Below are 25,777 nucleotides of genomic sequence, written 5' to 3'. Positions count from 1 at the left end.
ATAGACTCTACGCATTACTTTGAACCAATGGCAGGGCAGTTAACTTTAGGTTGGCTGTCTCACCTTTTTCACCTAATGAAGACAACGGAGGCAATTGTGGGAGAGGGGTGTCTCTAGGGTCCCTATAAAATAACTCCAGGCCTACCCCATCATACGGGTGCGTCCTATCCATATCATCTGGGGGACGGAGAGAGAGAAAGAACAGAAACATATACGACAGATGTGAGGACTATCCCATGGTGCTCAGCAGGGAAGTACTACAACACCCAGGCGCTAGTATGTAGGCTACTGATTTCCACCTGCAAAGGGAACTCTGGATGTGCCTACGGACCGGCCGGTCTCAGCCAGCCCTGTTAACAGTGCTCTGGATTGCGGATGCCGAAGCCTTCAGTAAGGAGGTAAAGAGACTTCAACCCTTTGTCCTCGTTATTTACTGCGACCTACACCGTCACCTACATCTTTAATTGGACACCCCTTAGCAGGACCACGGACCGGGTCAGGCCACCGTGACATCCCCAGAACCGAGAGAGACCCGGTACTGGGTACCACGCTGCCCTGCGTTTGGGGGCCGCTCCTGTCATGGTTCCCAATGGCAAGGGAACGTAAAAAACACATAAGTAACGAACGAGCTCTCGGGTGATGGAAACTCGAGTTGACCGTGAGCTAAATCTACCACACAACTAGCAGTAGCCAGGGAGCATACCTACGGCTTCCTATATGCCACGCGCCAGCCGGAGGACTAACTACGCCTGGTAGAGGAAGAAACAGACCTGGCTTACCTATAGGGAAATACCCCAAAAGATGATAGCAGCCCCCCACATGTAATAACGGTGAATTAAGAGGAAAAGACATACACAGTATGAAAGTAGATTTAGCAAAGAGAGGTCCACTTACTAGATAGCAGAAGGATACAAAAGAGGACTTCATGGTCAACTGAAAACCCTTTCAAAAACCATCCTGAAATTACTTTAAGACTCCTGTGTCAACTCATGACACAGGAGTGGCAATTTCAGCCCGCAAGAGCTTCCAGCTACAGAGAATTACAAAAACTGCAAACTGGACAAAAGGTACAAAACAAAAGGGCAAAGTCCACTTAGCTGATCAGCAGACTAGTAGCAGGAACATGCAACCGAAGGCTCTGGTTACAATGATGACCGGCAAGGAAATGACTGGAGAGCAAGGCTAAATAGGAAACTCCCAAACACTGATGGAAGCAGGTGAACAGAAGAAGCAAAGTGCAAACAAGTCACCAGTAACACCAGCAACCACCAGGGGAGCCCAAAAAGCGGATACACAACAGTACCCTCCCCTTAAGGAGGGGGCACCAAACCCTCACAAGAACCGCCAGGGCGATCTGGATGAGCACTATGAAAGGCACGAACCAAATCCGAGGCATGAACATCAGAGGCAGTTACCCAAGAATTATCTTCCTGACCATAGCCTTTCCATTTAACCAGATATTGAAGTCTCCGTCTGGAAATACGGCAGTCCAAGATCTTCTCCACGATGTACTCCAATTCACCCTCCACCAGCACAGGAGCAGGAGGTTCAGTAGAAGGAACCACCGGTACCTCATATCTCCGCAACAACGACCGATGGAACACATTATGGATAGCGAAAGATGCCGGGAGGTCCAAACGAAAGGAAACAGGGTTAAGAATCTCCAAAATCCTATAAGGCCCGATGAACCGAGGCTTAAATTTGGGAGAAGAAACTCTCATAGGGACAAAACGGGAAGACAACCACACCAAGTCCCCAACGCGAAGGTGGGGACCAACACGACGACGACGGTTAGCAAACTGCTGAGTCCTCTCCTGGGACAATTCCAAATTATCCACCACTTGTCCCCAAATCCGATGCAACCGATCCACCACCGCATCCACTCCAGGACAATCCGAAGATTCAACCTGACCAGATGAAAAACGCGGATGAAACCCTGAATTGCAAAAGAAAGGAGAAACCAAAGTGGCAGAACTAGCCCGATTATTAAGAGCAAACTCCGCCAACGGCAGAAAGGCAACCCAATCATCCTGATCCGCAGACACAAAACACCTCAAATAAGTCTCCAAAGTTTGATTAGTTCGCTCCGTCTGGCCATTGGTCTGAGGATGGAATGCAGACGAAAAGGACAAATCAATGCCCAACCTGGCACAGACTGCCCGCCAAAATCTAGACACGAACTGGGTACCCCTGTCAGAAACGATGTTTTCCGGAATACCATGCAAGCGAACCACATTTTGAAAAAACAGAGGGACCAACTCAGATGAGGAAGGCAACTTAGGCAATGGCACCAAATGAACCATTTTAGAAAAACGGTCACACACCACCCAGATGACAGACATCTTCTGAGAAACAGGGAGATCCGAGATAAAGTCCATAGAGATGTGCGTCCAAGGCCTCTTCGGAATAGGCAAGGGCAACAACAACCCACTAGCCCTAGAACAACAAGGCTTGGCCCGAGCACACACATCGCAAGACTGCACAAAAACACGCACATCTCGAGACAGGGAAGGCCACCAGAAGGATCTAGCCACCAAATCTCTGGTGCCAAAAATTCCCGGATGACCTGCCAGAGTAGAAGAATGAACTTCCGAGATGACTCTAGTGGTCCACTCGTCAGGAACAAACAGTCTACCAGACGGACAACGATCAGGTCTATCCGCCTGAAATTCTTGCAAAGCACGTCGCAAATCTGGAGAGACAGCAGACAAAACCACTCCATCCTTAAGGACACCAGCAGGTTCAGAATTCCCAGGAGAGTCAGGCTCAAAACTCCTAGAAAGAGCATCTGCTTTCACATTCCTAGAACCCGGTAAGTACGAGACCACAAAATTAAACCGGGAAAAGAACAACGACCAACGTGCCTGTCTAGGATTCAGGCGCCTGGCAGACTCCAAATAAATTAAATTCTTGTGATCAGTCAAAACTACCACCTGATGTCTGGCACCCTCAAGCCAATGACGCCACTCCTCAAATGCCCACTTCATGGCCAAAAGCTCCCGATTACCAACATCATAGTTTCGCTCGGCGGCGGAAAATTTTCGCGAAAAGAACGCACAAGGTCTCATCACTGAGCAGTCGGAACTTTTCTGCGACAAAACCGCCCCCGCTCCGATCTCGGAAGCATCGACCTCAACCTGAAAGGGAAGAGAAACATCAGGCTGGCGCAACACAGGGGCAAACAAAAAGCGGCGCTTAAGCTCCCGAAAGGCCTCCACGGCAGCAGGGGACCAATTGGCAACATCAGCACCCCTTTTAGTCAAATCCGTCAGAGGTTTAGCAACGCCAGAAAAACCAGCTATAAATCTATGATAAAAATTAGCAAAGCCCAAGAATTTCTGGAGACTCTTCAGAGAAGTAGGCTGCGTCCAGTCGTAAATAGCCCGAACCTTGACAGGGTCCATCTCAATAGAAGAAGGGGAAAAAATATACCCCAAAAATGAAATTTTTTGAACCCCAAAAACACACTTTGAACCCTTTACACACAAAGAATTCTCCCGCAAAACCTGAAAACCCCTCCTGACCTGCTGAACATGAGACTCCCAGTCATCAGAAAAAATCAAAATATCATCCAAGTACACAATCATAAATTTATCCAAATATTCCCGGAAAATATCATGCATTAAGGACTGAAAGACAGAAGGTGCATTAGAAAGGCCGAAAGGCATTACCAAATACTCAAAATGGCCCTCAGGCGTATTAAATGCGGTCTTCCACTCATCCCCCTGCTTAATTCGCACCAAATTATACGCCCCACGAAGATCAATCTTAGAGAACCACTTAGCCCCCCTTATGCGAGCAAACAAATCAGTCAGCAAAGGCAACGGATACTGATATTTGACTGTAATTTTATTCAGGAGACGATAATCAATACAAGGCCTCAGAGAGCCATCCTTTTTAGAGACAAAGAAAAAACCGGATCCTAAAGGTGATGAAGAAGGACGAATATGTCCCTTTTTCAGGGACTCCTTAATATACTCGCGCATAGCAGCATGTTCAGGTACAGATAGGTTAAACAAACGACCCTTTGGAAATTTACTGCCAGGAATCAGATCTATGGCGCAATTACAATCCCTGTGAGGAGGGAGTGAACCAATCTTAGGCTCTTCAAAAATATCACGATAATCAGACAAAAATGCCGGAATCTCAGATGGAATAGATGACGAAATGGACACCATAGGAGTGTCCCCATGAGCCCCCCGACATCCCCAGCTTAACACAGACATAGCCTTCCAGTCAAGGACTGGGTTATGAGACTGTAACCATGGTAATCCAAGCACCAAAACATCATGTAAATTGTACAACACAAGGAAGCGAATCACCTCCTGATGGTCTGGAGTCATACGCATAGTCACTTGCGTCCAGAACTGTGGTTTATTACAAGCCAAAGGTGTAGAATCAATACCCTTCAGAGGTATAGGGACTTCCAGAGGCTCTAAATCAAACCCACAGCGCCTGGCAAAGGACCAGTCCATAAGACTCAGAGCGGCGCCCGAGTCCACATAGGCATCCACGGTAATAACTGATAATGAACAAATCAAGGTTACAGACAAAATAAATTTGGACTGTAAAGTGCCAATTGAAATGGACTTGTCAACCTTCCTAGTACGCTTAGAGCATGCCGATATAACATGAGCAGAATCACCACAATAGAAGCATAACCCATTTTTACGCCTATAATTCTGCCGCTCGCTTCTGGACATAACTCTGTCACATTGCATTTTCTCTGGCGTCTCTTCAGAAGATACCGCCAAATGGTGCACGGGTTTGCACTCCCGCAAACGCCGATCAATCTGAATAGCCATTGTCATGGACTCATTCAGACCTGTAGGCGCAGGGAACCCAACCATAACATCTTTAATGGCATCAGAAAGGCCCTCTCTGAAATTTGCCGCTAAGGCGCACTCATTCCACTGAGTAAGCACAGACCACCTACAAAATTTTTGGCAGTATATCTCCGCTTCATCTTGCCCTTGAGATAGGGCTATCAAAGCTTTTTCAGCTTGAATCTCCAAATTAGGTTCCTCATAAAGCAACCCTAAAGCCAGGAAAAACGCATCCACATTGAGCAACGCAGGATCCCCTGGTGCCAATGAAAATGCCCAATTTTGAGGGTCACCTCGCAGCAAAGAGATTACAATCTTAACCTGCTGGACAGGATCTCCTGAGGAGTGAGGTCTGAGAGAAAGGAATAATTTACAATTATATTTGAAATTCAAAAACCGAGATCTATCTCCGGAAAACACCTCTGGTGTAGGGATTTTAGGGTCAGAAATAGGAGCATGTATAACAAAATCTTGTAAATTTTGAACCTTCGTAGCAAGATTATTTAAACCTGCAGCCAAACTCTGGACATCCATGTTAAACAGCTAAGGTCAGAGCCATTCAAGGGTTAAGAGGAGGTAAGAAGCAGCTAGACAGCAATTAAGGGCTAGGCAGCAAAACTCTGAGGGAAAGAAAAAAAAAAAATTCCCTTCAACACTTCTTTTTCTCCTGCTTCAGCCCAAACAATTAACACTTTGTGGGCCGGTCATACTGTCATGGTTCCCAATGGCAAGGGAACGTAAAAAACACATAAGTAACGAACGAGCTCTCGGGTGATGGAAACTCGAGTTGACCGTGAGCTAAATCTACCACACAACTAGCAGTAGCCAGGGTGCATACCTACGGCTTCCTATATGCCACGCGCCAGCCGGAGGACTAACTACGCCTGGTAGAGGAAGAAACAGACCTGGCTTACCTCTAGGGAAATACCCCAAAAGATGATAGCAGCCCCCCACATGTAATAACGGTGAATTAAGAGGAAAAGACATACACAGTATGAAAGTAGATTTAGCAAAGAGAGGTCCACTTACTAGATAGCAGAAGGATACAAAAGAGGACTTCACGGTCAACTGAAAACCCTTTCAAAAACCATCCTGAAATTACTTTAAGACTCCTGTGTCAACTCATGACACAGGAGTGGCAATTTCAGCCCGCAAGAGCTTCCAGCTACAGAGAATTACAAAAACTGCAAACTGGACAAAAGGTACAAAACAAAAGGACAAAGTCCACTTAGCTGATCAGCAGACTAGTAGCAGGAACATGCAACCGAAGGCTCTGGTTACAATGATGACCGGCAAGGAAATGACTGGAGAGCAAGGCTAAATAGGAAACTCCCAAACACTGATGGAAGCAGGTGAACAGAAGAAGCAAAGTGCAAACAAGTCACCAGTACCACCAGCAACCACCAGGGCAGCCCAAAAAGCGGATACACAACACGCTCCATATTCATAACAGTTCACAGCTCTTTGCTTAGCCTTTGCTAGTTATTATAGGGGAGATATCACCCAAAAAAATGACATGAGGTACCCCCTATATTTACTAACCAGCAAAGGTTATACAGACAGCTGTGGGCTGACATTATTCGCCTAGGAAGGAGCATGAGCCTAGGAAGGGGCATGGATATTGGCCCCCTCCCAGACTAAAAACATAAGCCCTTAGCTGCCCGAGAAATGGTGCTTCCATAAGATATGCCATTTCTGGCACTTAGGTTTGCTCTTTTCCCTTGCCCTGGTGCGGTGTCAAGTGGGTTAATAGTGGTGGGGTTGATATCAGCTGTTTTATGGCCGCTGACATCAAGCTCATGGGTTAGTAATGGAGAAGTGTCTATAAAACACCACCCACTTTACTAACCCCATAGTTAACTTTAAAAAAGACAGAGACAAAGTAAAGTACTTTAATTGAAATAAACACACAGACTCCTTTATATGAAAAAAAAACTGCCTGACCTTCCTTTACCCAATTATTCATCAAAAACTAAAATAATACTCACCTATCCACCGATAATCTATTAATAGTTTTGAGCGATACCTTCCGATACTTGAAAGTATCAGTATCGGATTGTATCGGCCGAAATCCGAAAAGTATCGCATATCGCCGATACCGATACCCAATACCAATACAAGTCAATGGGACACAAGTATCGGAAGGTATCCTGGATGGTTCCCAGGGTCTGAAGGAGAGGAAACTCTCCTTCAGGCCCTGGGATCCATATTCATGTGTAAAATAAAGAATAAAAATAAAAAAAAAGGATATACTTACCCTCGGACGAGCCCTGGTGGTAACCGCTGCAACCGGCAGCCTCCGTTCCTAAGAATGAGAGCTGAAAAGGACCTTCGATGACGTCGCGGCTTGTGATTGGTCGTGTGACCGCTCATGTGACCGCTCACGCAACCAATCACAAGCCGCGACGTCGTCGAAGGTCCTTTTCAGCTCTCATTCGTAGGAACGGAGGCAGACGCTTGGACCGGTGAGAGCCGGGGCCGCCGGAGGGGTGAGTATATCCCTATTTTTTATTTTTATTCTTTATTTTACACATGAATATGGATCCCAGGGCCTGAAGGAGAGTCTCCTCTCCTCCAGACCCTGGGAACCATACACTGGGAACTTCCGATTCCGATTTCCGATATCACAAAAATATCGGAACTCGGTATCGGAATTCCGATACCCGATACTTGCGGTATCGGAATGCTCAACACTATCTATTAATGGCCATTTCCCACGATGATCCAAATGGTTTGGAGAGCTGTTACATCAGTAATGTAATCCATGTCAGCCGGCTCACACTGAGCAGAGGGTGAGAATTCAGATGTGTGTGATCGGTGGTGACGTCATTAATGTTACCGCCAGTCAAAGGCAGAGCATCTCATGCTCTGCTCAATGTGTTTCGGCCGGCGTGGAGAGCGGTCGCATCACTGATGTAACGGATATTCATACTATCCAGATCGTCATGGAACATGGTTATTAATGGATTATCAGCGGAAAGGTCAGTATACAATGCCTACAAGTAGTATTCAACCCCCTGCAGATTTAGCAGGTTTAATAAGATGCAAATAAGTTAGAGCCTTCAAACTTCAAACAAAAGCAGGATTTATTAACAGATGCATAAATCTTACAAACCAAAAAGTTTTTTTGCTCAGTTAAATTTTTATAAAATTTAAACATAAAAGTGTGGGTCAATTATTATTCAACCCCTAGGTTTAATATTTTGTGGAATAACCTTTGTTTGCAATTACAGCTAATAATCGTCTTTTATAAGACCTGATCAGGCCGGCACAGGTCTCTGGAGTTATCTTGGCCCACTCCTCCATGCAGATCTTCTCCAAGTTATCTAGGTTCTTTGGGTGTCTCATGTGGACTTTAATCTTGAGCTCCTTCCACAAGTTTTCAATTGGGTTAAGGTCAGGAGACTGACGAGGCCACTGCAACACCTTGATTTTTTGCCTCTTGAACCAGGCCTTGGTTTTCTTGGCTGTGTGCTTTGGGTTGTTGTCTTGTTGGAAGATGAAATGATGACCCATCTTAAGATCCTTGATGGAGGAGCGGAGGTTCTTGGCCAAAATCTCCAGGTAGGCCGTGCTATCCATCTTCCCATGGATGCGGACCAGATGGCCAGGCCCCTTGGCTGAGAAACAGCCCCACAGCATGATGCTGCCACCACCATGCTTGACTGTAGGGATGGTATTCTTTGGGTCGCATGCAGTGCCATCCAGTCTCCAAACGTCACGTGTGTGGTTGGCACCAAAGATCTCGATCTTGGTCTCATCAGACCAGAAAAGCTTGAACCAGTCAGTCTCAGAGTCCTCCAAGTGATCATGAGCAAACTGTAGACGAGCCTTGACATGACACTTTGAAAGTAAAGGTACCTTACGGGCTCGTCTGGAACGGAGACCATTGCGGTGGAGTACGTTACTTATGGTATTGACTGAAACCAATGTCCCCACTGCCATGAGATCTTCCCGGAGCTCCTTCCTTGTTGTCCTTGGGTTAGCCTTGACTCTTCGGACAAGCCTGGCCTCGGCACGGGAGGAAACTTTCAAAGGCTGTCCAGGCCGTGGAAGGCTAACAGTAGTTCCATAAGCCTTCCACTTCCGGATGATGCTCCCATCAGTGGAGACAGGTAGGCCCAACTCCTTGGAAAGGGTTTTGTACCCCTTGCCAGCCTTGTGACCCTCCACGATCTTGTCTCTGATGGCCTTGGAATGCTTCTTTGTCTTTCCCATGTTGACCATGTATGAGTGCTGTTTGGGGAGGGTCTTAAATAGTCAGAAAAGGCTGGAAAAAGAGATAATTAATCCAAACATGTGAAGCTCATTGTTCTTTGTGCCTGAACTACTTCTTAATACTTTAGGGGAACCAAACAGAATTCTGGTGGGTTGAGGGGTTGAATAATAAATGACCCTCTGAAAAGACTTTTCACAATTTAAAAAAAAATAAACAAAGAAATAACATTCTTTTTTGCTGCAGTGCATTTCACACTTCCAGGCTGATCTACAGTCCAAATGTCACAATGCCAAGTTAATTCCAAATGTGTAAACCTGCTAAATCTGCAGGGGGTTGAATACTACTTGTAGGCACTGTAACTTTGCTTTTTTATTTTATTTTTTGATGAATAAATGGATAAAAGAGGGTAAGGGTATTTTTATTTCAAATAAAGGAGTCTGTGTGTTTATTTCAATTAAAGGACTCTTCTTTCTGTCTGTGTCTTTATTAAACTGGCATACCCCGGGATGTCATGACAACAGCAATTTGCAAGTTTTGCCACAGATTCTCAAAGGGATTTAGATCTGAATGTTGCTTTTACTTAAATTACTCCATTGTAGCTCTGCCAGTATGTTTAGTGTTGTTGTCCTGTTAGAAGGTGAACCTATGCTCCAGTCTCAAACCTTTTGCAGCCTCTAACAGGTTTTCCTCCAGGATTGCTCATATTTAGCTTCATCCATCTTCTCATCACCTTTGACCAGCTACCCTGTCACTGCTGATGAAATGCATCCCTATAGCATGATTCTGTCACTGCCATGTTTAATGAGTAAGATGATTTTTTCAGGCTTTGGTATGACAGGTGGCCATGTGGTTAATGGGCTGTATGTATCACAGAGGTGGGTGGCCCTATGATGGAAGCCTGGGCTTGTTTTGCTCAGCAGATCTACTGCTGAAGGTTGCAATACATTGGGAAAGCTTCCAGGTGACTTGGAGAGATGTGTGGGTCCAGTCACCTACATACCCCACCCAAGGGGGTGTGTCTTAACAGCCAAGATGGAGTTAGTGTGTTTGTGCATGGGCAGTGCTGGCTAGGCTGAGCCAGAGAGAGGAGGCCTGTGGTATAGCTCCAGAGAGGATGCCTCTGAGGATAACAGGTTTCTGGGAACCTGTGCGGTCATCACAGACAGTTAATGGACACTAATCCCTGTTAGGCAGACCAAGGCTCAGTGATGACCGTGGGTATTGTAAAGCCAAAAGGAGGCCGGACGGTGCACAGGGTGCTTCATGTTACCAAGTACCTGAGATTCAGTTTATGCTGTGTATTAGTAAACCGAATAGACTTTTATTTTAACCCTGAGTGTCCCAGCGTATGCCTCAATGACCGGCCAAATGAGTACTCCCCACCCACAGATAGTGGAGAAATACCACAAGGCTCATGTGCAGTTTTAGTTTTTTGCCATGTAAATTATTTTGCAGGTAGCCCAAAATGTTCAACTTTGGTCTGATCTGATCAGAGCACTTTCTTCCATGTATTAGCTGTGTCCTCTACATGGCTTTTTGCAAGTTGCAAACGGGACATGCTTTCATAAATTACTTTCTTCTTGCCAGTCTTCCATAGACTAATAGTTATCTTGTGAACAGACTCCCCCACCTGAGCTGTGGATCTCTGAGGCTCCTCCTGGGTGACCATGGGCCTCTTGGCTGCTTTTCTTACTGCTCTCCTTGCTTCGGATGCCAGTTTAGGTGGATGACCATTTCTTGGTAGGTTTGGAGCTGTGCCTTGCTTCTTTCACTTTTTGGATGATGGATTGAACAGAAGTGCTTCATGAGATGTTGAGTTATTTTTTATAACCTTACCCTACTTTACTCTTTTGTACAGCTTTCTCCCTGACTTGTTTGGTTTCTTCTTTGGTTTTCATGATAAAGTTTAATCTCTAATGGTCTCAAACAAACCTCTGAGGTCTTCACAGAACAGCTGTAGTTATACTGAGAATAAATTAAACACAACTGGACTCAGTTTATTAAATATGTGACTTTTGAAGGAAATTGGTTACTCAAGATTTTAATTAGGGGTATTCGACTACAGGGAGCTGAATACAAATGCACATCCATATTATGTTCGTGTCCCTGTAGCTGCATGATTTGTGGCTGTTAGAAAGCCTGAAAACATGTAGGTTGCCTGTTTGTTAGGGAATCCCCACATGTGTTGAGGCTGTCTGAAAGCCGCAAATCAGGAAGACACAGGGACGCGAACATAATATACGAGCACACCCAAGATACTCTAGCATGCTCAGATAAGACATCATCCCATCACATTTGCTCATCATCACTAGTGATGACTAAGTGGGATTTTCTCCCTCCTTTGTAGTTTTGATTGTCACCAATCATTTTACCATAAAATGTACTGGAATACAGCAAATAAATTCAAGGAAGGTGAAATTGCACAAAAAACTCAATTCTGTAATTTTTTGAGTTTTGCTTTCCTGTTATGGCAAAAAGAACTTTGCAATATGATTCATCAGGTTAGTACAGTTATGGCAATACCAAAAATTTGCATATAAATATATTTCTTATTTAGGTTGCGGAAAAAAATTCAGAGATTCGTAAAATAAAATTTCAGTTATGTTGCCATGTTCTGAGATCCATAATGTTCTCATTTTTTCGTCAATACAGGTGCGTGAGGGCTTGTTTGTGAGCCCCAAGCTGACTTTTTTATTGATACCATACTGAGGTACAGTAGATACAACATTTTGATCATTTCTAAATTGCATTTGTATGGTGTTACAGCAACCAAAAACAACATTGGCTTTATGACGTTTTCTGGTTATGACATTAACCAATCTGGTAAATTAATTTTATATTTTGATAAACAAGACTTTTTCCGGAAGTGAAAATACCAAATATGTTTCATTGGTTATTTTTTTTTTTTATTTAATCATTTTATTTATTTATACTTATTATTATAACTGGTTTTTAATTTGTACAAATTCACAAGGGAGAAGAGAATAAGAGAACAAATAAAATACAGTTCTTCTGAAGAACATAGTCCAAGCTTATAAAAAAATAGGTACCGTAATAAACACAAACATATTAGGTAATGACTACAAACACACCAAGAATGACATTATTAACTACCCCATTTCCTATGCCCTCACCCTTACAAACAAATGGTATTAACTATACGAATTGAATGTACATGAGGTCAATTGCATAATATAAGCCCCCTTTAAGTAGCAAATCAACGATCATATAAGAAATTGTGGTACCTCATAAGAATACTCAGTTCTTCTAGAAAGAGAGAAAATTTAGTGTAGTGCATGTAAAATTGGAATATATCTAGAAATCATAATCTGTGGTGTTTCTTTAATTTTAGTAGGGAAAAGGGGGAAAATTGAACTTTTATATTTTCTTTTTTTTCTCATAATTAAAAACTTTTTTTTTTTTTTTACTTCCTACTGTATTTTGAAATCCTGCAATTGTCTGATAGTGTTTACTATAAACTGCAAAACTACAGTAGTGCAGTATATAGTAAAAATAATGGTCTCCTCTGCAGGACTTTGTAGGAGAAACATCATGGGGGGTCTTTGGCCATGTGAAGCAGTGAGCTCCCAGGCCACGCTCTGTAAATTCTGCTGTCACAGATTGACAGGTTAAGAAGAATGCCTGGAGCTCAGCTCTACTGGGATCTGTTAGTGGTGCCTGATGGCTGAATAATAGAACTATCAGTTACTAGCAATAAAGATCAGTTTTGAAGCCTGCTTCATTAAAGGGGAGCTGACATATGAAATAATAGTATGTTATATGTCTGGAAGGGGTAAAAGCGATTTTCTTGAAAAAATACATTTTTGATATGTCGAATAACGGCATGTTGAAATCATAAGATGAGGTGCCATATATTTATGAATTAAGGGGTAGTCAAGGTTTGGCTCGGAAGTCTGCAGTCTATCTATGTGACTGCAGAGTTGTAAATCCTCACATCACATACGGCGCACACTGGCAGGATTCTTCGGTGCTGGCAGTGAGACTGGGCAGTCATTTTGACCGCAAGTATGCAATATGAATACTTCTGGCTACATTCTGACTAGACGTATGTTGCTTCGCTTTACTTGTATTGAGAGGCGCTGAGCACATCTAGTTGGAATGTGGCCGGGAATATGTATATAGCATACCTACAGTGACATGACCGCAGCTTCCAGCACCGGCACTGGAATATCCTGACAGCACGTGCTGTGCGCAATGTGAGGATTCACAATTCTTCTTCAGTCACATAATGATTCCATACTTTTGCTCCAAACCTGAATGACCCCTTTAAGATCACCATAAGGATGTTTTTGAGCCAGACACTTCTGATTTATTGAGAGGCGCACATAAGGCATAAGGAACTCCACAGCTTCTCGTGCATTAGACAAAGTGTAGTTTCATGCCCTTTTCCACCCTCATCCTGCTTCTGCTCCTCCCATTTTAGTGGAACTGGCAAAACTGGCACAAAAATGGCAAAAGTAAAACAAAATTGTGCAATTGCACGTTGCACAAAATGTCATTTTTCAAAGCAATTTAAGCCAGAATTCTGAAGGCCATTGATGAAGCAGGCCCTTAAAGTTTACTCTTCATGTTAGCTATTTAATTTAATACCACCTCAGTTAAAGATATACATTTCTACCATTTCAGTAAAGAAAGTTAAATTATATTATATGATCTTGAGTGTGACAACCAGTCTATTACTTGGATTAATGTGCAAACAGGATATCTTCAATTCACCATAAATCTCTTCTGGCAGCTCTCAGACACCTTCATGTCACCCAGTTGTGCCTGCTTTGTCCCTCTTTATGTCTTCCAATGTAGCTAAAGATATGAGTGAAGACTTTTTGACTCAAAAAAGAAAAATGCCTTTGCTGACCATAGCAAGCAATCATAGAGTAGCTTTATTTTTGTTTTTTGCTCTTGAAAAATGAAATATTAAGCTGCCGTGGCTGCAGATTGGGTGAAGCCTTTAAATCCCATCAAAACATGAAAAACCACTATTTTGACAGAGCACAATGGCAGTGCAGAGAGGCAACGCCATCTCGATAGGTATTTTTTTTCTAAATTTCTACCACCTTTGGTTCATTAACCCCTTCATGACCTTGGGATTTTTTGTTTTTCCGTATTCGTTTTTCACTCCCCTCCTTCCCAGAGCCATAACTTTTTATTTTTCTGTCATTTTGGCCATGTGAGGGCTCATTTTTTGCGGGACGAGTTGTACTTTTGAACGACATCACTGGTTTTACCATGTCGTGTATTAGAAAACGGGAAAAAAATTCCAAGTGCGGTGAAATTGCAAAAAAAGTGCAATCCCACACTGGTTTTTTGCTTGGCTTTTTTGCTAGGTTCACTAAATGCTAAAACTGACCTGCCTTTATGATTCTCCAGGTTACTACGAGTTCATAGACACCTAATATGACTAGGTTATTTTTTACCTAACTGGTGAAAAAAAATTCTAAACGTTGCTAAAAAAAAAAAAAAAAAAAAAAAAATTGCGCCATTTTTCGATACTCGTAGCGTCTCTATTTTTCATGATCTGGGGTCGGTTGAGGGCATATTTTTTGCGTGCCAAGCTGGCGTTTTTAATGATTCCAATTCGGTTCAGATACATTCTTTTGATCGCCCGTTATTGCATTTTAATGCAATGTCACGGCGACCAAAAAAACGTAATTCTGGCGTTTCGATTTTTTTTCTCGTTACGCCGTTTAGCGATCAGGTTAATGCTTTTTTTTATTGATAGATCGGGCGATTCTGAACATGGCGATACCAAATATGTGTAGGTTTGATTTTTTTTTTTATTGATTTATTTTGATTGGGGCGAAAGGGGGGTGATTTAAACTTTCATATTTTTTTTATTTTTTTCACATTTTTTTTTACTTTTTTTTTTTTACTTTTGCCATGCTTCAATAGCCTCCATGGGAGGCTAGAAGCAGGCACAGCACGATCGCCTCTGCTACATAGCAGCGATCTGCTGTTCGCTGCTATGTAGTAGAAAATCAGGTGTGCTGTGAGCGCCGACCACAGGGTGGTCACAGCTATCTGGGATCAGTAACCATAGAGGTCTCAAGGACCTCTATGGTTACAATGGAGAAGCATCGATGACCTCCGATCATGTGACGGGGGTCGGCGATGCGCTCATATCCGGCCGCCCGGCCGGATGCGGTAGTTAAATGCCGCTGTCTGCGTTTGACAGCGGCATTTAACTAGTTAATAGCAGCGGGTGAATCGCGATCTCACCCGCCGCTATTGCGCGCACATGTCAGCTGTTCAAAACAGCTGACATGTCCCGGCTTTGATGCGGGCTCACCGCGGAGCCCTGCATCAAAGCAGGGGAGCTGACCTCGGACGTACTATCTCGTCCGAGCTCAGTAATGGGTTAAGCAACTGTTAAAATGTAATGAATGACCCCTTAAGTCAAAATGCAGATACAAGTCGTAAGATAATGTAGGGGTGATAATTTATTTTAAATAAATAAAAATTGGATGCCATTATATAAAATGTAATTGTAATATTTCTGCAGGGTAACTGTTTCCCAGTCCTCTGACTATGGTTAAATAATCTAAATAATGGGTATTTTTATTATGCTTGCAGCAACTCCATCCAGGAAAATACATCTAGAAATAAAATGAAATAATGCAATATTAATGTAGATAAAGGTGTATCTGTGTAACTGGTGATTCCTGCTTTCTGGATGTTGAGTGCCATAGAGCACAAAGCAAAAGGCAATCCTAGGGCAGCAAAGCAAAATATTGTTTGGAGTAAATGAAAAATCCCAATCTAGAAGGATTTGTTAACTACAATGAACAATTTCAATAACTTTAATGCTGGCTACATAAAAAAAAAACTACAGTAATTTCACAGTTAATGTAAAAAAAGAATGTGTCACAGCCAGACTATAGGACTAACTAGACAAAAAGAGGAAATGGCATAACAGTTTCTTTTGTTCTGGATTTTGACAAAAGAGCACACAAGATTTGTTGTACAAAATGGAAGCTCCAAGATCCTACCCCAATAAGTAGTAGGTGTAATAAAAATAATAATAGCAAATACCTCCAATTAGAAATGTAATATAGTTCTCCAGATTCACTATGTCGCTTACCTCATGTGCAGGGCATTGCAGTAGCTTAGGTATCCATGGTTATGACCACTAACAGCTAACTAAATTTCACTATATGAGTGGTTGCAATGATGGATACCTAAGCTACTGCAATGCCATGCACTTGGTATAAGCAACATAGCGTATCAGAAGAACTATAAAACATTTGTAATTGGAGGTATTTGCTGTTATTACTATACATACTAAGTATTGGGATAGGACATTGGAGATGGGAATACCCCATTTAAGGTTTACTAATGAAAAATACAAACAGGGTAAATATTAGTTTATCAAACAGAGACAAGGGTGTTCAGAAATAGCAGAGGTGGCACGTTGAGGCACAGGTGCAAGGGTACAGGACACTAGACAGTGGAACTGAGACTGTGACAATCAGCGGGTCTGGGCAGACTTGTCCTTAGAGTAAAAAGACAAACACACACATCCAAGGGTACAGGAGTAAATATGTAAGCACAACGTTTAGAATCAGTATGCAAGCACAAAGTTTAGAATCAGATTCATACCCCAAGGATTCCTTTCCATTCCTCAGCTAGTCCAAAGATTTAGTACAGGTTTAGATGCAAAATAAGGTTACACACATACAGATGTGTGAAAAACTGTTTGTCCCCCTCCTGATTTCCTATTCTTTTTCATGTTTGCTACACTTGAATGTTTCAGATCACTAAACAAGTTAAAATATTAAACAAAGGGCTCTGTGTGAAAACATTGGACAGTGGTTAACCTTCCCAGGAGTGGCCAGCAGGCGAAAATTACCCCAAGAGCACAGTGACAACACATTCAAGAGGTCACAAAAGATCTCACAGCAACATAAAAAGAGCTAAGGCCTCACTTGCCTGAGTTAAGGTTAGTGTTTATGACTCCACTATAAGAAACAGACTGGGCAAAAAATGGCTTGCATGGCAGTGTTCCAAGATGAAAACTAAAGCTGTGCAATAATAAAATAAAGGCTCATTTCAATTTTGACAGAAAACATCTTGATGATCTCCAAGACTTTGGGGAGAGTACTTTGTTGACTGACAAGACAAAAGTTGAACTTTTTGGAAGGTGTATATGCCTTTACATCTGACATAGAAGTAATACAGCATTTCATAAAAGGAACATAATAGTAAAACATGGCTGTGGTAGTGTGATAGTCTGGGGCTGTTTTGCTGCTACAGGACCTGGAAGACTTGCTGTGGTAAATGGAACCATGAATTCTGCTGTCTATCAAAAAATCCTGAAGGACAATGTCAGGCCATCTGTCCGTGACCTCAAGCTGAAGTGCACTTGGGTTATGCAGGAAGACAGTGATCCAAAACACACCAGTGAGTCCACCTCTGAATGGCTTAAGAAAAAATAGAATTAAGACTTTAGAGTGGCCTAGTCATAGTCCTGACCTTAATCTGAATGAGATGCTGTGGCATGACCTTAAAAAGGCGGTTTAGTCTTGAAAACCCTCCAATGTGGCTATGTTACAACCATTCTGGAAAAATGAGTGGGCCAAAATTGCTCCAAACGTTGTAAAAGACTCATTGCCAGTTGTCGCAAATGCTTTTTTACAATCTGCACAGGATCCGTCTTTTCAACATTTTGACGGATTGTGACTGATTGTAAAAAACAGAAGTGTGAAAGAGGCCTTACATACAGTAGCTAGCGCCTGCCTGAAATATAGGGGCCAGAGCTTTATTAGACCATCTTAGCCCTCCTGTGAAGCTAAGCCACAGGTTGAACTTCATGAGAGAACTGCAATTTCACTATATACTGCATTATTTAGTGTCATAGTATATAGTATAAGCGATTGCAGGTTCAAATCCCTTAAATGTCTAAAAAATAAGGTAACAAAAAATTTAAAAAAAATGTATAAAAGTTTAAATGTCCTCTTTTTCCTTCTTCAAAAACATGTAAAAAAAAAGGATATATTTGGTATTGTCATGTCCGAAAAAATCCAATCTATCAACATTTTAAATTATTTAAACAGTATGTCAAAAGACTCAAAACATGTAGAAAAGATGTCGGTGGCACTCAGTCTCATGTTACGGTGCAGATCCAAAAAACGGTGAAGATGCCGAAGGGTGAGTGTATGACTAGGACAGGAGACTTATATTTAAAGCGCCACTCCAGCACTGAGAATAAACACCACTGGAGTGGTGCTTTAAATGCAAACAAAAAGCTAGGATACAAACAAAATGTCATATGCATGCCAAAATTGTATCATCAAATACATTAGGTCAGGGTGCAAAAAAACAAGCCCTCATTCATGTCTAGAGAGAGAGGCAAACAATTTTTTTCCATTTATAAATTTCGGAATTGCTTGCATCATTAAAATAATAACTAAAAAAACTACACGTTTGGTATTGCTGAAATTCTAGTCTGGATAATCGTGTTGCCAGTTAATTTTCAACACTAAATGAAAAATGTAAAAACAAAACCCCAAAAACACAATAGCTGAACTGCATTTTTTATCGCAATTTCAATGCAGTTGGATTTTTTTTTCAATTTTCCAGTACATTATATGGCACAATTAATGGTGCCATTCCAAAAACTACAACTCATCTTGCAAATATCAAGCACTCATATGGCCATGTCAAGGGAAAAATACAAAAGTTAAGGCACTTGAAACAAGGGGAGGAAAAAACAAAACATACTTTCCAAATACATATGAAGGTCCACATTCACCCAGTGCATGGTACAATAGTGTCTTTTTGCTAAGCCTGGGGAATGTATACTGTTTTCCACACACTTTCTATTTAAGCCTTTTATGGAATAGTGCAATAGACAATGTTTTTTTCAGCAAGAGGCATACAATGAAAAAGTCAGCAAATGCCAGCCTACACGTGATTGGTGACACTTTGCCATTCAAGCTATAAGTGTCATGCTGCTGCAGGGCAGTATAACGCAACCTCCACCAGAGGAAGCTTGAGAGGGAAGTGAGACTGCGTACACAGAGAAGCACCACAGAGCAATGTACCCGTGGACTGGTTAATCCGATTGTTAACCCCTTAGTGACAGAGCCAATTTGGTACTTAATGACCGAGCCAATTTTTACAATTCTGACCAGTGTCACTTTATGAGGTTATAACTCTGGAACGCTTTATCGGATCCCGCTGATTCTGAGATTGTTTTTTCGTGACATGTTGTACTTCAAGTTAGTGGTAACATTTCTTCGATATTACTTGCGATTATTTATGAAAAAAATGGAAATATGGCGAAAATTTTTAAAATTTTGCAATTTTCAAACTTTGTATTTTTATGCCCTTAAATCAGAGAGATATGTCACAAAAAATAGTTAATAAATAACATTTCTCACATGTCTACTTTACATCAGCACAATTTTGGAAACAATTTTTTTTTTTGTTAGGGAGTTATAAGGGTTAAAAGTTGACCAGCAATTTCTCATTTTTACAACACCATGTTTTTTTTAGGGACCACATCACCTTTGAAGTCATTTTGAGGGGTCTATATGATAGAAAATAACCAAGTGTGACACCATTCTAAAAACTGCACCCCTCAAGCTGCTCAAAACCACATTCAAGAAGTTTATTAACCCTTTACGTACTTCACAGGAACTAAAACAATGTGGAAGAAAAAAATTAACATTTTACTTTTTTTTGCAAACATTTTACTTCAGAACCATTTTTTTTAATTTTCACAAGTGTAAAAACAGAAATTTAACCACAAATTTTGTTGTGCAATTTTTCCTGAGTACGCCGATACCCCATATGTGGAGGTAAACCACTGTTTGGGCGCACCGCAGAGCTTGGAAGTGAAGGAGCACCGTTTGACTGTTTCAATGCAGAATTGGCTGGAATTGAGATCGGACGCCATGTCGCGTTTGGAGAGCCCCTAATGTGCCTAAACAGTGGAAACCCCCCACAAGTGACACCATTTTGGAAACTAGACCCCCCAAGGAACTTATCTAGATGTGTGGTGAGCACTTTGAACCCCCAAGTGCTTCACAGAAGTTTATAACGTAGAGCCGTGAAAATAAAAAATCGCATTTGTTTTCACAAAAATGATTTTTTCGCCCACAAATTCTTATTTTCACAAGGGTAACAGGAGAAATTAGACCACAAAAGTTGTTGTGCAATTTCTCCTGAGTACGTCGATACCCCATATGTGGAGGTAAACCACTGTTTGGGCGCACCGCAGAGCTTGGAAGTGAAGGAGCACCGTTTGACTTTTTCAATGCAGAATTGGCTGGAATTGAGATCGGATGCCATGTCGCGTTTGGAGAGTCCCTGATGTGCCTAAACAGTGGAAACCCCCCACAAGTGATACCATTTTGGAAACTAGACCCCCCAAGGAACTTATCTAGATGTGTGGTGAGCACTTTGAACCCCCAAGTGCTTCACAGAAGTTTATAACGTAGAGCCGTGAAAATAAAAAATCTCATTTTTTCTACAAAAATGATCTTTTTGCCCCAAAATTTTTATTTTCACAAGGGTAACAGGAGAAATTAGACCACAAAAGTTGTTGTGCAATTTCTCCTGAGTACGTCGATACCCCATATGTGGAGGTAAACCACTGTTTGGGCGCACCGCAGAGCTTGGAAGTGAAGGAGCACCGTTTGACTTTTTCAATGCAGAATTGGCTGGAATTGAGATCGGATGCCATGTCGCGTTTGGAGAGTCCCTGATGTGCCTAAACAGTGGAAACCCCCCACAAGTGATACCATTTTGGAAACTAGACCCCCCAAGGAACTTATCTAGATGTGTGGTGAGCACTTTGAACCCCCAAGTGCTTCACAGAAGTTTATAACGTAGAGCCGTGAAAATAAAAAATCTCATTTTTTCTACAAAAATGATCTTTTTGCCCCCAAATTTTTATTTTCACAAGGGTAACAAGAGAAATTAGACCACAAAAGTTGTTGTGCAATTTCTCCTGAGTACGTCGATACCCCATATATGGGGGTAAACCACTGTTTGGGCGCACCGCAGAGCTTGGAAGAGAAGGAGTGTCGTTTTACTTTTTCAATGTAGAATTGGCTGGAATTGAGATCGGACGCCATGTCACGTTTGGAGAGCCGCTGATGTGCCTAAACAGTAGAGACCCCCCACATATGACACCATTTTGGAAACTAGACCCCTTAAGGAACTTATCTAGATGTGTGGTGAGCACTTTAAACCCCCAGGTGCTTCACAGAAGTTTATAACGTAGAGCCGTGAAAATAAAAAAATCGCATTTTTTCTACAAAAATGATCTTTTTACCTCCAAATTTTTATTTTACCAAGGGTAACAGGAGAAAATGGACCCCAGAAGCTGTTGTACAATTTGTCTTGAGTACGCCGACACCCCATATGTGGGGGTAAACCACTGTTTGGGCGCATGGCTGAGCTCGGAAGCAAAGGAGCGCCATTTGACTTTTCAATGCAAAATTGACTGGAATTGAGATCGGACGCCATGTCGCGTTTGGAGAGCCCCTGATGTGCCTAAACAGCAGAAACCCCCCAAAAGTGACCCCATTTTGGAAACTAGACCCCCCATGGAACTTATCTAGATGTGTAGTGAGAACTTTGAATGCCCAAGTGCATCACAGAAGTTTATAATGCAGAGTCGTGAAAATAAAAAATATATATTTTTTAACAATAAAGATTTTTTAGCCCCCAAGTTTTTATTTTCACAAGGGTAACAAGAGAAATTGGACCCCAAAAGTTGTTGTCCAATTTGTCCTGAGTATGCTGGTACCCCATATGTGGGGGTAAACCACTGTTTGGGCGCATGGCAGAGCTCGGAAGGGAAGGAGTGCCATTTTGGAATGCAGACTTTGATAGAATTGTCTGCGGGCGTTATGTTGCCTTTGCAGACCCCTAATGTACCTAAACAGTAGAAACCCCCAACAAGTGACCCCATTTTGGAAAATAGACCCCCCAAGGAACTTATCTAGATATGTGGTGAGAACTTTGAATGCCCAAGTGCTTCACAGAAGTTTATAATGCAGAGTAGTGAAAATAAAAAATATTTTTTTTCCCACAAAAAAGATTTTTTTAGCCCCCAAATTTTTATTTTCACAAGGGTAACAAGAGAAATTGGACCCCAAAAGTTGTTGTCCAATTTGTCCTGAGTATGCTGGTACCCCATATGTGGGGGTACACCACTGTTTGGGCGCACGGCAGAGCTCGGAAGGGAAGGAGCGCCATTTTGCAATGCAGACTTTGATAGAATTGTCTGCGGGCGTTATGTTGCGTTTGCAGACCCCTAATGTACCTAAACAGTAGAAACCCCCACAAGTGACCAAATTTTGGAAACTAGACCCCCTAAGGAACTTATCTAGATATGTGGTGAGAACTTTGAAAGCTCAAGTGCTTCACAGAAATTTATAATGCAGAGTAGTGAAAATAAAAAAATATATTTTTTTCCAACAAAAAAGATTTTTAGCCCCCAAGTTTTTATTTTCACAAGGGTAACAGGAGAAATTGGACCCCAAAAGTTGTTGTCCAATTTATCCCGAGTACGCTGATGCCCCATATGTGGGGGTAAACCACTGTTTGGGCGCACGGCAGAGCTCAGAAGGGAGGGAGTACCATTTGACTTTTTTAGCGCAAAATTGGCTGTCGTGTTTGGAGACCCCCTGATGTACCTAAACAGTGGAAACCCCCCAATTCTAACTCCAACCCTAACCCCAACACAGCCCTAACCCTAATCTCAACCCGATCCATAATCCTAATCACAACCCTAACGATAATCACAACCCTAACCCCAAAACAGCCCTAATCTCAACCCTAACCATAACCCTAATCAAAACCCTAAATCCAACACACCCCTAACCCTAATCCCAACCCTAACCCTAATCCCAACCCTAATCCCAAACGTAACACTAATCCCAACCCTAATCCAAACCCTAACCCTAATCCCAACTCTAACCCTAACTTTAGCCCCAACCCTAACTTTAGCCCCAACCCTAACCATAACTTTAGCCCCCGTCGTCACAAAAAAAGTTCAATGTAACCTTTTTTTTGTACGTCGCGTCCGCCATTTCCGCGGATGCGTGGCCGTAACTCTGCCCCCTCCTCCCCAGGACATAGACTGGGCAGCGGATGCGTTGAAAAACTGCATCCGCTGCCCACGTTGTGCACAATTTTCACAACGTGCGTCGGTACATCGGGCCGACGCATTGCGACCGCCCCGTACCGACGCAAGTGTGAAAGAAGCCTTAGGCTACTTTCAGACATAGCGCATTTTTGAGCGCTATTTTGCGGGCGCTTTTCAAAAATGTGCAATGTCATTTTCGTCTGCCGGCAAAGTGAATGAGAAATTCACTTTGCCGTTCAGACACACCGCAAAAAAACGCGGCGCTTTTGTCTGCAAACACGCCGGCGTAAAAAGAATTGACATGTCAATTCTTTACGCAGCGGCGTGTCTGCGTATCCCCCTAGGGCCCCATATTACCTTCCACACACAGCGCCTTTGTCCTGGGTGTCGGCGTCTTTGTACGGAGGGGTTGACACCCAGGACCGGACGTGACGTCGGACAGGAAGAGGGAAGCCCCCGCCCCCCAGTGAAGCAGCATGGAGTCCTTCTGTGTGTGTGTGTGTGCGTGTGTGTGCGTGTGTGTGTCCCCATGCGACGCTAGTGCCACCATTGTGCTAAGTCGCCGTATGGGACTACTACTCCCATCCGGTATTAGGATGGGAGAGTTGTCCCTGTGTCCGGCGACTTAGCACAATTGTAAAGTTACACAAAACACCTACACACAATACACATACATGACACACAGTACATACAACATATAACACAGAGTATATACTCACCAACAGCACACTTGTAGGCGAAGCCCTCGATCCTCCAGGAAAAAATCCAAAAATAATAAACCAAATTCATACTCCCTGTCCGCAGAATCCATAAAACGAGTGTCCCACGCCGATCGGCTGCTCTCCGGCGATACACTGCCAGGAGCGAAGCTCCTAGCAGTGTATCGCGTACTGTTCCGGAGTTCAATGACTCCGGCGTCTCGGTTAACAGCAGTACAGCTGCGTTGAACTTTCCCACGCAGCACTGCCGTTAAGCGAGAGTGCCGGGGTCAATGACCGCCGGTAAACTCGCTCGCGCATGCGCAGTGACACACCGACAGGAACTATGGCTCCTGTCAGTGTGTTGCTGCAGCCGTGGAGAGCAGACATATCTCTGGATGTGTCTGTTCTCCATGGAAAATCTTGATACGTGGCACTTAAATATGTGGCAATTAAATACGTGACACGTGGCACTTATACGTGATACGTGGCACTTAAATACGTGGCACTTAAATACGTGATACGTGGCACTTTGATACGTGGCACGTGTCACTTAAATACGTGGCACGTGGCACTGAAATATGTGGCACGTGGCACTTTGATACGTGGCACGTGTCTCTTAAATACGTGGCACGTGGCACTGAAAGATGTGGCACGTGGCACTTTGATACGTGGCACGTGGCACTGAAATATGTGGCACGTGGCACTTTGATACGTGGCACGTGGCACTTTGATACGTGGCACTTTGATACGTGGCACGTGGCACTTTGATACGTGGCACGTGGCACTTTGATACGTGGCACGTGGCACTTTGATACGTGGCACTGAAATATGTGGCACGTGGCACTTTGATACGTGGCACGTGGCACTTAAATACGTGGCACGTGGCACTGAAATATGTGGGACACGTCGCACAAAAAAGTTACATGTAGTTTTTTTTGTGTCGACGGTCCGCCGAAGCACGACGCATCCGTCGCACGACGGATGCGACATGTGGCAATCCGTCGCAATGCGTCGCTAATGCAAGCCAATGGAGAAAAAACGCATCCTGCAAGCACTTTTGCAGGATGCGTTTTTTCTCCAACGACGCATTGCGACGGAAGCCAAAAAACGCTAGTGTGAAAGTAGCCTAACCCTAACCCTAGCCCTAACCCTAACCCTAAATTTAGCCCCAACCCTAACCCTAACTCTAACCCTAACCCTAACTCTAACCCTAACCCTAACCCTAACCCTAATTTTAGCCCCAACTTGTCTTCTCCTGCCGGCCGGCAGATGGCAGCAGATGGCGGGCGCACTGCGCATGCGCCCGCCATGATGAAAAAGCCGGCTGGCAGGAGAAGACAGAAGAGGACCCAGGGACCCCGGGTGAGTATGATAGGGTCCCCGAATCCCCCTATTTCTCTGTCCTCTGATGTGCGATCACATCAGAGGACAGAGAAATAACTGATCGCTTTTTTTTTTTTTTTTTTTTTTGCGGTCGCCGGTAAACTGTTAATTACCGGCGATCGCAAAGCAGGGGTCGGTGCAAATCGACCCCGATCATGTTCTTTGGGGTCTCGGCTACCCCCGGCAGCCGAGACCCCAAAGAACATCCGGGTGCCGGGCGGCGGGCGCACTGCGCGTGCGCCCGCCATTTTTTCCCGGAAAAAAGATGGCGGCGCCCATGGGGAGACAGGAGGAGCACCGGGGGAGGTAGGTAAGTATTGGGGGGCTATTGGGGGCCATCGGGGACCACATTTCTCTGTCCTCCGATGTGCGATCACATCGGAGGACAGAGAAATTAAACGGCAAATCGCGTTTTTTTTTTTTTTGTTGCGACCGCCGGTAAACGGTTAATTACCGGCGATCGCAACTCGGGGGTCGGTAAAAACCCCCCGAATCATGTTCTCTGGGGTCTCGGCTACCCTCGGCA

At 43.3% G+C, this 25,777-nt stretch overlaps 1 protein-coding gene across 2 annotated transcripts in view; it reads right to left on the bottom strand.

Moving 5' to 3' along the window:
* Positions 1-25,777, bottom strand: part of BANK1 (B cell scaffold protein with ankyrin repeats 1) — an 828,100-nt gene that overhangs the window by 389,449 nt on the left and 412,874 nt on the right. The window lies entirely within an intron of this gene.

Source organism: Ranitomeya variabilis, chromosome 1 (assembly GCF_051348905.1).
Source record: "Ranitomeya variabilis isolate aRanVar5 chromosome 1, aRanVar5.hap1, whole genome shotgun sequence".
Taxonomy (NCBI): domain Eukaryota; kingdom Metazoa; phylum Chordata; class Amphibia; order Anura; family Dendrobatidae; genus Ranitomeya; species Ranitomeya variabilis.
The sequence above is the reverse complement of the archived record's forward strand: the minus strand, read 5'-3'. Positions and strand labels throughout refer to the sequence as shown.